This window comes from Salvelinus alpinus, chromosome 2 (genome assembly GCF_045679555.1).
Source record: "Salvelinus alpinus chromosome 2, SLU_Salpinus.1, whole genome shotgun sequence".
In the NCBI taxonomy this organism is placed as follows: Eukaryota; Metazoa; Chordata; class Actinopteri; order Salmoniformes; family Salmonidae; genus Salvelinus; species Salvelinus alpinus.
Window position 1 is genome coordinate 89,165,304 of NC_092087.1, and position 16,357 is coordinate 89,181,660.

At 45.6% G+C, this 16,357-nt stretch overlaps 1 protein-coding gene and 2 long non-coding RNA genes across 3 annotated transcripts in view; all 3 read right to left on the bottom strand.

Annotated features, from left to right (window-relative positions):
* LOC139541552 (B-cell receptor CD22-like) overlaps window positions 1-16,357 on the bottom strand; it is a 111,867-nt gene that overhangs the window by 44,019 nt on the left and 51,491 nt on the right. The window lies entirely within an intron of this gene.
* The window catches only part of LOC139568056 (uncharacterized), a 42,858-nt gene that overhangs the window by 8,255 nt on the left and 18,246 nt on the right, over window positions 1-16,357 (bottom strand). The gene's annotated exons all lie outside the window — the stretch shown is intronic.
* LOC139568055 (uncharacterized) lies at window positions 7,966-9,097 on the bottom strand. Its single transcript, XR_011673498.1, has 2 exons — window positions 8,539-9,097; window positions 7,966-8,179 (listed from the first exon to the last, which is right to left on the bottom strand). It is a non-coding gene; the product is annotated as an uncharacterized lncRNA (long non-coding RNA).

Below are 16,357 nucleotides of genomic sequence, written 5' to 3' on the forward strand. Positions count from 1 at the left end.
TGTGTCTCATGTTAATACTACTCCTAACCACAACCCACCATCACTGTGTCTCATGTTAATACTACTCCTAAACACAACCCACCATCACTGTGTCTCATGTTAATACTACTCCTAAACACAACCCACCATCACTGTGTCTCATGTTAATACTACTCCTAAACACAACCCACCATCACTGTGTCTCATGTTAATACTACTCCTATACACAACCCCCCATCACTGTGTCTCATGTTAATACTACTCCTAAACACAACCCACCATCACTGTGTATCATGTTAATACTACTCCTAAACACAACCCACCATCACTGTGTCTCATGTTAATACTACTCCTAAACACAACCCACCATCACTGTGTCTCATGTTAATACGACTCCGAAAGCTCTTACGAAGCATCCACCCAATCACTCTCACTCTTACTATAGGCCATTTTCAAACAAGTCTCCAAAACAATCTATTACTCACAGAGCTCTTAAAATAACATGCAAAAGTATTATATATGAAACCACATGTACAATACTGTATCAGATTAATATGCAAAAATACATCTACAGAGTATACTGCACATAACAGAAAAACAAAACAATGTAAATTCCAATAGCATTGCCATGCAGAAAACAGGATACAGAAGTTCATGGACACAAACAAATAATAAAAGATACATATTTTAAGATATCGTCAAGCATACTTACAGAGTGAAGGGGACATGTGTTGTAAGTTAACTTACTGGAAGTCTATGTAAATAGACACTGAGTGTGAGGTTTGAAGTCTGTGGTTGACAACTTTGAAGCAGTCAGGGACAATAGAGTTGAATAGAGGGCGTTCTTGCTTCAAAGCCTGTTTTAGCATGGCTAAGCCATTGCATACACCATTTCAGTTGGTATACCGACTGTTATTAAACTTAAGGAAGTTGAAGAAGAAGACATTAACTACTTTAAAATGGAAATAGCCCTCAATGGCGCTGCTCATTCTGTCACAGAAGACATCTTGACAAAGATGCCAAGATATACCCTCTATCCAACTCTATGTCAGTAACTAAGACACTTATGCAGAAGGCTTCCTTCCACAGTCACACAGACAGTGTTCACGAGCATCAAAACTGTGATGTATGATGGGTAAATTGTGACTGACTGGTCTATTAATAACATTGAGTAGTTATTTATCATGCAAGGTGATTTGTAGATCTTGACTTGCCTATAAAGTTGGCCGCAATGTCGAACACTCCCACATTTACAAAAATCCCATTCAAGTCACGGGACTGATATTAAGATTTCACATAAGAACATTCTCACATCATGTTCAAATCATCTGTAAGTGATTTATTTTTTTATTTTTTAAACTTTTGATTGATTTCAAAATGATGTGCGAGAAATGCCTCTTATCAGTCAAATGACGAATGGGATTTGTGCCACGACTGCTAAAACGTTAGCAAGTGGAAACAGTGCCAGGGGAAAATAAACCAAAGCATGGACTGCTGTCACACCATGTTCATAGACTGCTAAAAGGGTAGGGAAACCAATGTGTCATTTTGTAATTTGGGTGAACCTTCAAGATATGATAACAATATATTAGCAAGAGAATAGAGGTGTAAGGTCTAGCTTTGGTTTGGTGCCATAGCTCTTTAGTCCATGTTCTGTGCTGGTTCACTTTAGTCCAGGTTCTGCGGTGGTTCTCTTCAGTCCATGTTTGTTGTGGTTCTATCAGTCCAGGTTCTGTGGTGGTTCTATCAGTCAAGGTTCTGTGGTGGTTCTATCAGTCCAGGTTCTGTGTTGATTCTCTTCAGTCCAGGTTCTGTGGTGGTTCTCTTCCCTCCAGGTTCTGTGGTGGTTCTATCAGTCCAGGTTCTGTGGTGGTGGTCTTCAGTCCAGGTTCTGTGGTGGTTCTATCAGTCCAGGTTCTGTGGTGGTTCTCTTCCCTCCACGTTCTGTGGTGGTTCTCTTCCCTCCAGGCTCTGTGGTGGTTCTCTTTAGTCCAGGTTCTGTGGTGGTTCTCTTTAGTCCAGGTTCTGTGGTGGTTCTCTTCAGTACAGGTTCTGTGGTGGTTCTCTTCAGTCCAGGTTCTGTGGTGGTTCTCTTCAGTCCAGGTTCTGTGGTGGTTCTCTTTAGTCCAGGTTCTGTGGTGGTTCTCTTCAGTCTAGGTTCTGTGGTGGTTCTCTTTAGTCCAGGTTCTGTGGTGGTTCTCTTCAGTCTAGGTTATGTGGTGGTTCTCTTCTCTCCAGGTCCGGTGGTGGTTTTATCAGTCCAGGTTCTGTGGTGGTTCTATCAGTCCAGGTTCTGTGGTGGTTCTCTTCCCTCCAGGTTCTGTGGTGGTTCTATCAGTCCAGGTTCTGTGGTGGTTCTATCAGTCCAGGTTCTGTGGTGGTTCTCTTCAGTCTAGGTTCTGTGGTGGTTCTATCAGTCCAGGTTCAGTGGTGGTTTTATCAGTCCAGGTTCTGTGTTGGTTCTATCAGTCCAGGTTCTGTGGTTGTTCTCTTCCCTCCAGGTTCTGTGGTGGTTCTATCAGTCCAGGTTCTGTGGTGGTTCTATCAGTCCAGGTTCTGTGGTGGTTCGATCAGTCCAGGTTCTGTGGTAGTTCTCTTCCCTTCAGGTTCTGTGGTGGTTCTATCAGTCCAGGTTCTGTGGTGCTTCTATCAGTCCAGGTTCTGTGGTGGTTCTATCAGTCCAGGTTCTGTGGTGGTTCTATCAGTCCAGGTTCTGTGGTGGTTCTATCAGTCCAGGTTCTGTGGTGGTTTTCTCCCCTGAATGGTCTGATAAACGGAGGGCTGAGCATCTCTCTGAAGAGCTGTGAACGTGTCACTGGGGGAGATTTTCACACTCTGAGAGAGACAGCGACACAGGAAACACAGTATGAGCACTTTACACACTGCTCTATAGCATTCTCTTTCACTTCTACTTTCTTTGTTCATCTCTCTCCTCTGTCTCTGTCTTTCTCTCACTCACCCACTTACCCACTCACACAAACAAACACAAATACTATATACAAAATAAACACATGAATGAATATGTTATAACATACTTACTGCCAGAGTGTCTGGTCCTCATTTTCAGTGGTGTGTGTGTCCCAGTTAGGGTCAGGATGGACACTCTGTGGACAGAGAGCTGTGTCAAGGTAACAGTGAAAATAGTAGAACGAGTAAATAAAAGCAGTAACTTATCAACAGGAAGTTTGTTGATATCATGACCATCTGTAGAGCATCTATCCAGACCATCCAAATAAAGTGTGACTAAAAAACAATATCACTGTAAATCCCTTTATCATTTAGTTATCACTCTAATACACAGATGGAAGAAATCCTATGTTATACAGATGTAAATACAAACCAAGACAATTTTCCTGAAATAAATGGAATTCAACAGTTTAGCTTAATTGAATGTAACTGTACCTGTGACAGTCAGAGTGACTCCAGGATCACCACTATATTTCCTTACGGTCTGATCTGTTATAAATCTAAACTTGTAAGTAGCTGAGTCACACTCTCTCAGATCTCTGATCGTCAGGGTGTGACCAATCTTCTTGTTGCTACAGTACATCACATGACCAGTGTAGTCTGGTTCATCACTCAGAGTCACAGGATTCCCCTCAGCATCATGTTAGTGAACCAGAAGGTAGTTGTTACTGTACCACCGGGATATGTGTTAGAGCAGGACAGCTCCACTGTTGACCCCTTCAAGGTACAGATACTCTGAGTGATGTACGTAACATCCTGACCCAGTAACACTGCAACACAATCACACATTATAGTGATTCTACATTACAGACCCATTTCCTCACACTAACAGCATTTGTCCATACCTTGTTGCCGTACTCTACTTGCTGAGTGTGAATGGAAACCACAGAAAGGGCCTAAGCGTTACTCAGTGAGGTGTGAAAGACAACTATTCCAGAAAAGCAGAAGCCCCTAACAGACGATGTCACTGAACACACCAGAATAACATTAAGATAACATTACTAAACAGTTATGAATGAGACCATACCTGCTACAGACCAGAGAAAGACCACCAACACACTTCCTGCTGTTCTCAAGGCCATTGTTGCATCTCCCACCCTGCAGTCTTAGAAACATAAACAACAACTCACTCTATAGCTGGTGAATAACTCCACCTGATACATTAATAAACCACTCCAGGGTCCATATTTACAAAGTGTCTCAGAGTAGGAGAGCTGATATAGGATCAGTTTAGACTTTTAGATCATCATTATATGGACCGGTAGGACCTGATCCTACATCAGCACTCCTTCTCTGAGACACATAATGAATACAGGCCCTGATGTAACAACCAAAACTATAGGTCAAAAATGTAAGTAAAAGTAAAATGATACAGTACACACACATATATATATATATATATATATATATATTTAATGATCTCGTCAACTTACATAGTGAAGGGGAGAGGTCTTGTACAGTGAGTCAACGTACCGTTGTAGCAGTGCATAGAAAGAAGAAGTGTGATTTTAGTGATTGACACATTTTGAAAGTAGCCTAGTCAGGGATGTAAGACAATCACATGCATCAACAGCATGTCAGAAAGGGATGTACTGGATCTACTGCTAAAGACCACATAGCTATTTACATTTCTTCATTTGAGGAGTGGGCCTACATTTTGCCTAAATGCAGCCCATTTTCAATGTAGTCTTTTCTTTAAATGCAGATCCACAACAAAGTGTTGACTGTTCTATATGGTTTCTTAATGTGTTTCCTCACATAATGTGACCCATCCCTCCTCATCATCTGCATCAAAGTGCTACTGAAGGTTCCAGTGTTATGGACTAGAGCTCCCCCTACTGGCATCTCAACCTTACTGCAGCCTTCTGTCTCTCTTCAAATGTCACAATCATGTCCTCATCCACTTGGATCAATAACAAAATAACAAACTGGTAACAAGATGCCTGAGACTGAGATCCCGATTCCCAACCGTTTCCCAAGTGTGCAAGTTCACTCTTCCCGTCATGGATTTAAACTTCTTGTCACTATAGGGGGTGCTGTTTCAACTTCGACATTTATCGTTCCCAAATTAAACTGCCTCGTACTCAATTCTTGCTCGTACAATATGCATATTATTATTACTATTGGATAGAAAACAATCTCTAGTTTCTAAAACCGTTTGAATTATGTCTGTGGGTGAAACAGAACTCATTCTGCAGCGAAATTCATGACAGGAACTGCGAAGGTCTGAAAACGAGGCTCTGTTCTCAGATCAGTTTAAAGCTCTGTATGTATCCTATGGGTCGACATGAACTGCACGCGCCTTCCCCTGGATGTCAGTAACCAATGAGAATTGGAATGGAGTTTCTACGCAGATCTCAGACCTTATAAAGCCCCATGGAGTGGGGGGTGCATTCTTTTCGACGTTCGTCAAAACGCAAAGAAGGACCTCAGGATGGCATGCTCAAAAGCTCAAGTTATAGGCCTTAGATATATCCGGCTCTGATTTTATTCGATATAGGTGTTAGAAACATCATAACGAAGTTATTTTAAACCGAGTTATATCAGTTTATGCGAGTATATTGCGATTGTCGGAATTTCCTTAGTTTTTTGAAGATTTGGGCATGTCTGCGCCACATAGCTATTGTTAGCTGCTAGTTCCAAAGTTGAAGAGGACGTTTTACAACCGAGCAACGATTCTTTTGGACAAAGGACAACTTGCCCAAGATTCTGATGGAAGCTCGTCCAAAAGTAAGAGCTATTTATGATGTTATTCCGTATTTATGTGGAAAAATGTAAAAGGATTTGTCCGCCATTAATTGCGGCACTGGTCTGGCTGTAACGCACACTGTATGTCTAGTAACGTTAATTTAAAAAAATCTAACACAGCGGTTGCATTAATAACTAATGCATCTTTCATTTGCTGTCCAACCTGTATTTTTTTGTCAAGTTTACAATTATTTATCGATTAGATTAGGTGCCTCTCCAAGATGGCGCCGACCAGAATGCATGAAATGTTGCAACTGATCACATTGTATAACCACGATTTGTGCTGCTAAATATGCACATTTTCGAACAAAACCTATATGCATTGTGTAATATGATGTTACAGGACTGTCATCTGATGAAGTTTATCAAGGTTAGTCAAATTATATATCTTTTGCTGGATTGTTACGATCGCTAACCTTTGCTGCTGGTAAATGCGGTTGTGTTTCTGGCTATTGTGCTAAGCTAATATAATGATATATTGTGTTTTCGCTGTAAAACACTTAAAAAATCTGACATATTGGCTGGATTCACAAGATGTTGGGCTTTCATTTGCTGTACGCTGTGTATTTTTCAGAAATGTTTTATGATGAGTAATTAGGCATTTGACGTTGGTCTCTATAATTATTCTGCCTGCATCGACGCTATTTCAGATTGCAGCTGCAATGTAGAACTGTGATTTATACCTGAAATATACACATTTTTCTAACAAAACATATGCTATACAATAAATATGTTATCAGACTGTCATCTGATTAAGTTTTTTCTTGGTTAGTGACTATTTATACCTTTATTTGGTCGAATTAGTGATGGCTACCTATGCAGGAAAAAAATGGTGGAAAAAAAGTTGTGTCTTTTTTTGCTATGGTGGTTAGCTAATAGAAATACATATTTTGTCTTCCCTGTAAAACATTAAAAAAATCGGAAATGATGGCTGGATTCACAACATCTGTATCTTTCATTTGGTGTCTTGGACTTGTGATTTCATGAACATTTTATTATATGATATCCCTATAGCTTTAGGCTAGGCTATGCTAGTCTGCTTTTTTGATGGGGGGATCCCGGATCCGGGTTTGTGACTCGAGGTTAATCTTGGTGCTACAGGGGGTGATTTATACCTGAAATATACACATTTTTCTAACAAAACATATGCTATACCATAAATATGTTATCAGACTGTCATCTGATGAAGTTGTTTCTTGGTTAGTGGCTATTTATATCTTTATTTGGTCGAATTTGTGATAGCTACTGATGGAGTAAAAAAATGGTGGAGTAAAAAAAGTGGTGTCTTTTGCTAACGTGGTTAGCTAATAGATTTACATATTGTGTCTTCCCTGTAAAACATTTTAAAAATCAGAAATTATGGCTGGATTCACAAGATGTGTATCTTTCATCTGGTGTCTTGGACTTGTGATTTAATGATATTTAGATGCTAGTATTTACTTGTGACGCTATGCTAGGCTATGCTAGTCAGCTTTTTTACTGATGGGGGTGCTCCCGGACCCGGGTTTGGGAGGAATTAGAGGTTAACCAGTTTAAAATAAGCTGTGGAACAGTATGTGGGTCATATACCACAAACCCCTGAAGTGCCTTATTGATGTTGCTATAAACTTAAGCAATAATGCCCGAGGAGGTGTGGTATATGGCCAATATACTACGGCTAAGGGCTGTTCTTATGCACAACGCAACGCGGAGTGCTTTGATGCAGCCCTTAGCCGTCGTATATTGGCCACATACCACATACCACAAACCCCGAGGTGCCTTATTTTAAACTGGTTACCAATTTACTTAGACCAGTAAATACAAATTTAAATACCCATGGTATACGGTCTGGTATACCACGCCTTTCAGCTAATCAGCATTCACGGCTCAAACCACCCAGTTTATAATGGTCAATATTCCACACCTCCACAGGCATTATATCACTTAGTTTAAATATACAGGTCCAGATATACAAGGTTTTTATCAAACGTGTTCTGTTCAGGTCTTCTTGGTTCTGGGTTTGTTGTGTTCAGGTCTTCCTGGTTCTGGGTTTGTTGTGTTCAGGTCTTCTTCTTTCTGGGTTTGTTGTGTTCAGGTCTTCTTGGTTCTGGGTTTGTTGTGTTTGGGTCTTCTTGGTTTTGGGTTTGTTGTATTCAGGTCTTCTTGGTTCTGGGTTTGTTGTGTTCAGGTCTTCTTGGTTCTGGGTTTGTTGCGTTCAGGTCTGCTTGGTTCTGGGTTTGTTGTGTTCGGGTCTTCTTGGTTCTGGGTTTGTTGCGTTCAGGTCTGCTTGGTTCTGGGTTTGTTGTGTTCGGGTCTTCTTGGTTCTGGGTTTGTTGTGTTCAGGTCTTCTTGGTTCTGGGTTTGTTGCGTTCAGGTCTTCTTGGTTCTGTGTTTGTTGTGTTCAGGTCTTCTTGGTTCTGGGTTTGTTGCGTTCAGGTCTTCTTGGTTCTGGGTTTGTTGACTGTACTGTAGAGAACAGAGGAGTCCTCCTCAGCTGCTGGTGCTGCTGAAGAGAGAGAAACAAAAATGAAACAAAGACATCGTCCCAAATGGTTACACCCTATAGGGCTCTGTCTAAAGTAGTGCACTACCACCCTATAGGGCTCTGTCTAAAGTAGTGCACTAAAAAGGGAATAGGGTGCCATTTGGAACAGAAGAACAGTTCCTCAAAACCATCATCACATCAGTCCCTCATTATAGACATGTCATAGTAATTGTCCTGAGATGTCCATTGTTGGGTTCATAGTTTGGGTTCATAGTTTGGGTTCATAGGGGTCACTAGGAGTCAACTGTTTTTCTTATTGATGACATCTCCTACAATAAACTGCAGCATGTGAATGACCTTAATGCAGAATATATGCTCACCAGGTGGCAGCACTGGGAGGTTGAATTTCAGAGCAGCGTACTGGACATCCTCATCCTCTTTCTGGGGCTGAGGCACTTGGACGGTGGAGTACAGAGGCACTTCCTGGTTTTTGGAACGAGAGAAGTGGACGCTGGCGTAGTGAACATCATCCTGGTCGTCTGTGGCTGCTGTCTGTGCTGCAGTAGAGGTCATGACCATGCCTGAGATGTTGTCATACACTGGACTAGAGTCTCCCTGATGGAGGGAGAGGACAGACAACATGAAGAGTAGAAATGTTCCACAAAGCATAAACATTAATCACAGTCATCTTCTGATTCCAACAGACTCACCTGTCCATCATCTGCTGTATCTTTTGTGTCAGAGGTGGATTTGGAGGCTTTCTTCCTGTTTTGTAAACAAATGAATGAATTAATTAATGAATTAATTATTGAATCTTCTAAAGTGAAATAATAAACAACAAAAATACGCACCTGAACCACATGAGTCCAGAGAGACAGAGGATGAGAACCAGAACAACCACTGTGATTCCTACAGCTGCAGTCAGAACTGAGGTTTGTTTCCCTGTAATAAAATATGGATGATATGAGTACACAGCATGTTCTAATGAACTGAATATTATTATAATAATACAACAGAATATCAATGTAATACTTGTTAATACTTGGGGATTTTATAAGCAAACCTGTAGTTATTAACAAAAGTGTAATAATCCAAAGTATAATTATTAAGATATATTTTGAAAAGTAATTTTGTATTGAGGTATTAAAGATTAAACTTTACCTGCTACAATGATCTTCAGAGTTGTTGAGTTCTTAGATGATATTGTATTCTCAGCCTCACAGTAATATTCTCCTCTGTCCTCAGAGATGATGTTAGTGATGCTGTAACTCTGTCCTGATGCTTTTGGTGAGGTTACGTTCTTCTTGTACCAGGTGTATCTGTCCACAGGTGGGTTGGCATCACTGCTGCAGGTCAGAGTCACTGAACTGCCCTCCACTATTTCACCAGAGGGACTGACTGACACTGAGGTGTTCTTTGGGCCGTCTGGTGGACAATATGTAACACATTGTTCATACATAGAGCTTTACATGAGGAGCATCATGGAACTTGGACTTATGATTGAAATAAGTTAAATATGACTTTAAATATGTGTGATTCTCTGAACAAAAGAAGAGAAGGTTAGGTGTATTTACACTGAATGTCCACAGACACAGAAGAAGAGTTGAGACTCACATATATACTCTCAGCCTCACAGTAGTATTCTCCACTGTCCTCAGAGCTGATGTTAGTGATGCTGTAACTCTGTCCTGATGCTTTTGGTGAGGTTACGTTCTTCTTGTACCAGGTGTATTTGTCCACAGGTGGGTTGGCATCACAGCTGCAGGTCAGAGTCACTGAACTGCCCTCCACTATTTCACCAGAGGGACTGACTGACACTGAGGTGTTCTTTGGAGCATCTAGTAAAGCAGAATGTGTCAGAGGGTCAGGACTGTAGTATACTACCTCAAATGACGTCATGTCAAAAATAAATTATATCTAGTCAGAGAACTATCACTTACACAGAACATGAACAATAATACATTTGGAGAAACTAGGACTTGAGTGTCTACTAAACTATTCTTCAAGTGTTTGAGGTACTGTCACGTTCCTGACCTGTTTTCTCTTGTTTTGTATGTCTTTATTGGTCAGGGCGTGAGTGTTGGGTGGGTAGTCTATGTTTTGTATTTCTATGTTGGGTTTTGTGTTCGGCCTGGTATGATTCTCAATTAGAGACAGGTGTGTATCGTTTGTCTCTGATTGAGAGTCATACTAAGGCAGCCAGGGTTTCACTGGGGTTTTGTGGGTGTTTGTTCCTGTGTCAGTGTTTGGGCCACACAGGACGGTTGAAGGTTAGTCACGTTTGTTGTTTTGTAGTGTCTTGTTTGCTGTTTTCATTAAAAGTATGATTAATCACCAATCCGCATCTTGGTCCGATCCATGCTCCTCCTCGTCTGAGGAGGAGAACAACAATGACTGCCTTTACAGAAACACCCACCACAACAGGACCAAGCGGATTGGAGCCGGAGGAAAGGAACTAAAGCAATGGAGAGAAGAGGAATGGAGTTGGGAACAAATATTCAACGGAGAAGGACCCTGGGCTAAGGTTGGTGTGAATCGCCGCTCGCGGGAGGAGAAGAAGGCAGCCACAGCCCAGGAGCGGTGGATTGAGGAGGCAGCACGTATGAGAGGCTGGAAGCCCGAGAGGCTCACCCAAAAATTTCTTGGGGGGGCTAAAGGGGAGTGTGGCGAAGCCGGGTTGGATACCTGAGCCAACTCCCCGGGCTTGCCGTGGAGTAAGAGGGCGTCGTACTGGTCAGACACCGTGTTATGCGGTAAAGCGCACGGTGTCCCCAGTACGCGTGCTTAGCCCAGTGCGGGCTATTCCACCTTGCCGCACTGGGAGGGCTAGGTTGGGCATCGAGCCGAGTGCCATGAAGCCGGCCCAACGTATCTGGTCTCCAGTACGTCTCCTCGGGCCGGCGTACATGGCACCAGCCTTACAGGTGGTGTCCCCGGTTCGCCTGCATAGCCCAGTGCGGGCTATTCCACCTCGCCGCACTGGCAGGGCTACGGGGACCATTCAACCTGGTAAGGTTGGGGAGGCTCGGTGCTCAAGAGCACGTGTCCTCCTTCACGGTCCGGTATATCCGGCGCCACCTTCCCACCCCAGCTCAGTACCACCAGTGCCTACACCACGCACCAGGCTTCCAGTGCATCTCCAGAGCCCTGTTCCTCTTCCACGCACTCTCCCTATGGTGCGTGTCTCCAGCCCAGTGCCTCCAGTTCCGGCACCACGCACCAAGCCTCCTGTGCGTCTCCAGAGCCCTGTGCGCACTGTTCCTTCTCCCCGCACTCGCCCTAAGGTGCGTGCCCTCAGCCCGGTACCTCCAGTTCCGGTACCACGCACCAGGCCTAGAGTGCGCCACGAGAGTCCAGTGTGTCATGTTGTTGTTCCCCGCACTAGCCTGAAGGTGCGTGTCCTTAGCCCGGTACCTCCAGTTCCGGTACCACGCACCAGGCCTACAGTGCGTCTCAGCCGGCCAGAGTCTGCCGTCTGCCCAGCGGCGCCTGAACTGCCCGTCTGCCCAGCGGCGCCTGAACTGCCCGTCTGCCCAGCGGCGCCTGAACTGCCCGTCTGCCCAGCGGCGCCTGAACTGCCCGTCTGCCCAGCGGCGCCTGAACTGCCCGTCTGCCCAGCGGCGCCTGAACTGCCCGTCTGCCCAACGCCGTCTGAACTGTCCGTCTGCCATGAGCCTGCAAAGCCGCCCGTCTGCCATGAGCCTGCAAAGCCGCCCGTCTGCCATGAGCCTACAGAGCCGTCCGCCAGACAGGAGCCGCTAGAGCCGTCAGCCAGACAGGAGCCGCTAGAGCCTTCCGCCAGACCGGATCAGCCAGAGCCTTCCGCCAGACCGGATCAGCCAGAGCCTTCCGCCAGACCGGATCAGCCAGAGCCTTCCGCCAGACCGGATCAGCCAGAGCCTTCCGCCAGACCGGATCAGCCAGAGCCTTCCGCCAGATCTGACCAGCCAGAGCCGTCAGCCAGCCGTGACCAGCCAGAGCCGTCAGCCAGCCGTGACCAGCCAGAGCCGTCAGCCAGCCATGACCAGCCAGGGCCGTCAGCCAGCCAGGATCCGCCAGCCAGCCAGGATCCGCCAGCCAGTCCGGAGCTGCCGTCCCTCAGTCCGGAGCTGCCGTCCCTCAGCCCGGAGCTGCCGTCCCTCAGCCCGGAGCTGCCGTCCCTCAGCCCGGAGCTGCCGTCCCTCAGCCCGGAGCTGCCGTCCCTCAGCCCGGAGCTGCCGCCCCTCATCCCGGTGCTGCCCCTTATCCCGGTGCTGCCCCTTATCCCGGTGCTGCCCCTTATCCCGATGCTGCCCCTTCAGTTAGGTGGGTTTAGTTGGAGGGTGGTCATTGGGAGGGGGATACGGAAGCGGGGAGTGACTATGGTGGGGTGGGGACCTCGTCCACCGCCAGAGCCGCCACCGTGGACAGACGCCCACCCAGACCCTCCCCTAGACTTTGTGCTGGTGCGCCTGGAGTTCGCACCTTAAGGGGGGGGTTCTGTCACGTTCCTGACCTGTTTTCTCTTGTTTTGTATGTCTTTATTGGTCAGGGCGTGAGTGTTGGGTGGGTAGTCTATGTTTTGTATTTCTATGTTGGGTTTTGTGTTCGGCCTGGTATGATTCTCAATTAGAGACAGGTGTGTATCGTTTGTCTCTGATTGAGAGTCATACTAAGGCAGCCAGGGTTTCACTGGGGTTTTGTGGGTGTTTGTTCCTGTGTCAGTGTTTGGGCCACACAGGACGGTTGAAGGTTAGTCACGTTTGTTGTTTTGTAGTTTTGTAGTGTCTTGTTTGCTGTTTTCATTAAAAGTATGATTAATCACCAATCCGCATCTTGGTCCGATCCATGCTCCTCCTCGTCTGAGGAGGAGAACAACAATGACTGCCTTTACAGGTACTGAACATTCTAACTATAGACATGCATACATCTATGACATTGTGTGTAATTTCTATGTAATGATGAATATTGATAGATAAAGTAATAATACCCTTCTCATTGATATTAAATGATTGATACTTTCTAAGTAGAATAGTAGTTTAATTCATACTCACACACTGCAGGAGAGTGAAGGTCCTCATGGTGTTCTACAGTACAGGAGTAACTGTCCACAGAATGACCCAACACTACTAGGGTATTACTAGAGTGTTGTTGAGAAGTGGGCTCATCAAGACGTTGTCTGTTCTTCTACCAAATGTAGGTGGGGTTGTCAGTCAGAGTACAGGTGGTGCTACAGGTCAGTGTCTTCTGTCCCTCTGCAGCAGGAGTCACCTTCACCTGCAGACCTGAAACAATATGTATAAAACCACATACACCTCTGTGTTAACAGGATGGTTAATTTATTTTCTCCTGTAATTCATTCATTCATGAGCCGTAAGAAGTTTAATGTGAAGCCTGATGCTCTCTCTTGCCTGTATAGTTCCACTGCCACACCTTCTGACTCTGAGACTATCCTCCCTACCTCATGGCTTGCAGCTGCAGTTGTCTGGGTTATCGAGAGCCTGGTCCGCAAGGCATAACGTTCCCAGCCAGACCCCGGGGGACCCGGCTAACCGGATGTTTGTCCCAGATTCGGCCCAGTCTCCTGTACAGGAATGAGCTCATTCCTCCAAGCTCACCTGCCATCCTGGCTCCAATCGAACCATGGCCTTCCTTCGACAATGCTTTTGGTGGCCTACTATGGTTCCTGATGTCTCAGCATTCGTCGCCGCATGCACGATATGTGCCCAGAATAAGACTCCGCGGCAAGCCCCTTCTGGCCTCGTTCAGCCACTACCTGTCACTCATCGTCCCTGGTCCCATATCTCCCTGGAATTTGTCACTGGGCTTCCTCCATCTGATGGCAACACCACCATCCTATCAGTGGTGGGTAGGTTCTCTAAAGCTTTCCACTTCATCCCCCTCCCCAAGTTACCTTCAGTTAAGGAGACGGCCCAGCTCATGGTGCAACACGTCTTCCGAATCCATGGACTCCCTATCGACATAGTCTCTGATCATGGTCCTCAATTCTCATCCCGATTCTGGAAGGCGTTCTGCACCCTCAATGGGTCTTCGGCCTGTCTGTCCTCCGGGTTTCACCCCCAGTCCAACGGTCAGTCAGAGCGTGCCAATCAGGACCTGGAGATGACTCTTCGGTGCCTCGTCTCGACCAACCCCACCACCTAAAACCGGCAACTTGTGTGGGTGAAATACGCCCAGAATACTCTTCCCTGTTCAACCACTGGACTCTCGCCCTTCAAGGGCTCCTTGGTTTATCAGCCCCCGCTCTTCCCTGAGCAAGAAGAGGAGGTCAACATACCCTTGGTCCAGATGTTCGTCCGCCGCTGTTGGTGTACCTGGAGGACAGTTCTTCTCAAGACCACCTCCAGGTATCATCGACAAGCGGACGTCCACCGGACTCTGGCTCCCTGCTATCGCCTCGGGCAGAGGGTAAGGGGAAAGGAGGATAGCTAGTCAATTGTACAACTGAACGCATTCAACTGAAATCTGCATTTAACCCAACCCTTACGATTCAGAGAGGTGCGGAGGGCTGCCTTAATTGACATAAATGTCTTCGGCGGCTGTCTACGGACCTGCCCCTCCGGGTGGAGTCTCGTAATCTTTCCCCCCATTTCCTTGGTCCTTTCCCCATCTCTAAAGTCCTTAGCCTCTCTGCTGTTCATCTTCTGCTGCCTCGTATACAGAGGGTACATCCCACTTTTCATGTGTCCAAGATGAAGCCTTTGTCTCCCAGCCCTTTGTCTCCTATTTCCAGGCCCACCCCCTCTCCCCATCTCATCGACGGCCACCCGGAGTACATGGTGAGACGCCTCCTGAGTGTTCGACCTCAGGGCAGGGGTTTTCAGTACCTGGTTAACTGGGAGGGTTATGGTCCAGAGGAGAGATGCTGGGTTCCCGCTAAGGACATCCTGGACCTGGCCCTCATTGCCGACTTTCACCGCCTGCACCCCAGTCAACCAGGTATGCGCCCAGGTAGGACGCCAGGAGGTGGTGTCCCTAGAGGGGTGCGGGTACTGTCACACCCTGATCTGTTTCACCTGTCTTTGTGCTTGTCTCCACCGCCCTCCAGGTGTCACCCATCTTCCCCATTATCCTTTGTGCATTTATACCTGTGGTCTCTGTTTGTCTGTCGCCAGTTCATCTTGTCTTGTCAAGCCTACCAGCGTGTTGTTCGGTATGCCTGTTTTTCCTAGTCCCTGTTTTCTAGTCCTCCCGGTTCCAACCTGTTCTGCCTGCCCTGACACTGAGCCCACCTGCCATACCATTCAGTCTTCCCTGACCTCCAGCCTGCCTGCCTGCCACCCTGTACTTTTTTTGACCTGGTTTACAAACTTCTGCCTGTACTCGACCTGCCTCTTGACTGCCCCTTGTCTATTAATACATATCAGAGACTCAAACCATCTGTCTCCTGTGTCTGCATCTGGGTCTCATCCTGTGTCGTTATAGCCTGTAATGTGTCTCTATCTATGTACTCTGAACAACAATATTAACCCAACAAGTAAGATGTTGGTCCCATGTTTCATAAGCTGAAATAAGATTCCAGACATTTTCCATTGCCACAAACATCTTATTTTTCTCAAATTGTGTACACAAATTTGTTTACATCCTGTTAGTGAGAATTTCACTTTGGCCAAGATTATCCATCCACCTGACAGGTGTGGCATATGAAGAAGCTGATTAAACAGCATGATCATTATACAGGTGCACCTTGTTCTAGGGAAATAAAAGGCCACTCTAAAATTGGCATTTTTGTAACACAACACAATGCCACAGATGTTTCAAGTTTTGAAGGAGCGTGCAATTGGAATTCTGACTGCAGGAATGTCCACCAGAGCTGTAGCCAGAAAATGTAATTTTCATTTCTCTGCCAATGTTGTTTAAGATAATTTGTAAGTTGTAACCACGCCAGCCCAGGACCTCCACATCCGGCATCATCTGAGAACAGCCACCCAGACAGCTGATGAAACTGAGGAGTATTTCTGTCTGAAATAAAGCCCTTTTGTTAGGAAAAACTCAGTCTGATTGGCTGTGCCTGGCTCCCCAGTGGGTGGGCCTATGCCCTCCCAAGCCCACCCATGGCTGCAACCCTGCCCAGCCATGTGAAATCTATAGATTAGGGCCTAATTAAATTATTTCAATTGACTGATTTCCGTTTTTGAACTGTAACTCAGAAAAATGGTTGAATTTGTTGCATTTATATTTATATTTTTGTTCAGTATA